The sequence below is a fragment of the Capricornis sumatraensis genome, chromosome 1 (assembly GCF_032405125.1).
Source record: "Capricornis sumatraensis isolate serow.1 chromosome 1, serow.2, whole genome shotgun sequence".
NCBI lineage: Eukaryota > Metazoa > Chordata > Mammalia > Artiodactyla > Bovidae > Capricornis > Capricornis sumatraensis.
In genome coordinates, this window is record NC_091069.1 from 75,041,372 (window position 1) to 75,042,912 (window position 1,541).

Sequence of the window (1,541 nt, forward strand, 5' to 3'; positions counted from 1 at the left end):
TGGTGAGTCACTGACTCTTTTGTGTTCAATTGACCTTATCCGAAAACTAATACTGTAATAATATTTCACCTTATAGGACTACTGTGACACTGACTTAAAAACAAACTTGAAGAAGAAAAGCTTTCTGTGAAAAGCTAAGATTTTAGCTGTTTTATACACACACACACACACACACATATGTGTGTCTGTGTATAAACACAATTCATTATAAGTTCACATTTGTAACATTATTGAGTTATATATATATATATATAAAGACTCTAAGACCCTGAAAGATACTAAAGCAGTTAAATTAGCAACAGGAGAAGAATTTAATTTTAAAACAAATTTAGAGGGAACCGCCATCTTCCAGGTAAAGGCCTGCGCGTGGTCCCCGCTGCCTCCCGTCTCTCCCGCGGCTCCTCAGGCTGATTCGCCAAAATGACCAACACGAAGGGAAAGAGGCGGGGCACCCGCTACATGTTCTCCAGGCCTTTCAGAAAACATGGAGTTGTTCCTTTGGCCACATACATGCGAATCTACGGGAAGGGTGATATTGTAGATATCAAGGGAATGGATACTGTTCAAAAAGGAATGCCCCACAAATGTTACCATGGCAAAACTGGGAGAGTCTATAATGTTACCCAGCATGCTGTTGGCATCGTTGTAAACAAACAAGTTAAGGGCAAGATTCTTGCCAAGAGACTTAATGTGCGTATCAAGCATATTAAGCACTCTAAAAGCTGAGATAGCTTCCCAAAACGTGTGAAGGAAAATGATCAGTAAAAGAAGGAAGCCAAAGAGAAAGGGACTTGGGTTCAGCTGAAGCACCAGCCTGCTCCACCTAGGAAAGCAGACTTTGTGAAGACCAATGGAAAGGAACCCGAACTGTTGGAACCCATCCCCTATGAACTCATGGCCTGATGGGTGTAAAAATAAAGACCTAGACTGTAAAAAATAAATTAATAAAACAAATTTAGAGTTCACAGTGTTATGACCTTTAACTGATAATTAATCTTAAAATTATATTATACATATATACAGCAACTCTTTACTAACCAGAGCCCTCCCATCATTAATTTGGCCAGATAAATTAGTGTGTAAAACAGTAGACACAAATGCTTAAACTGATGAGTCTTTCTCTGGACTTGTCTGATTTAACTGAATATGTGCATAAATTCAGAATCAGCAGCAATTAGGAAAGGTAGAGAGAGTGCCTGATTAACTATGGACGGAGGTTCACGACATTGTACAGGAGGCAGGGATCAAGACCATCCCCGTGGAAAAGAAATGCAAAAAAGCAAAATGGCTATCTGAGGAGGCCTTACAAATAGCTGTGAAAAGAAGAGAAGCAAAAAGCAAAGGAGTAAAGCAAAGATATAAGCATCTGAGTGTAGAGTTCCAAAGAACAACAAGGAGAGATAAGAAAGCTTTCCTCAGAGATCAGTGCAAAGAAATAGAGGAAAACAACAGAATGGGAAAGACTAGAGATCTCCTTAAGAAAAGTAGAGATACCAAGGGCACATTTTGTGCAAAGATGGGCTTGATAAAGGAGAGAAATG

At 39.4% G+C, this 1,541-nt stretch overlaps 1 pseudogene; it reads left to right on the forward strand.

Annotated features, from left to right (window-relative positions):
- Nucleotides 1-420: 420 nt before the first annotated feature.
- On the forward strand, nucleotides 421-903 carry LOC138071910 (large ribosomal subunit protein eL21-like; annotated as a pseudogene).
- The last annotated feature ends 638 nt before the right edge of the window (nucleotides 904-1,541 follow it).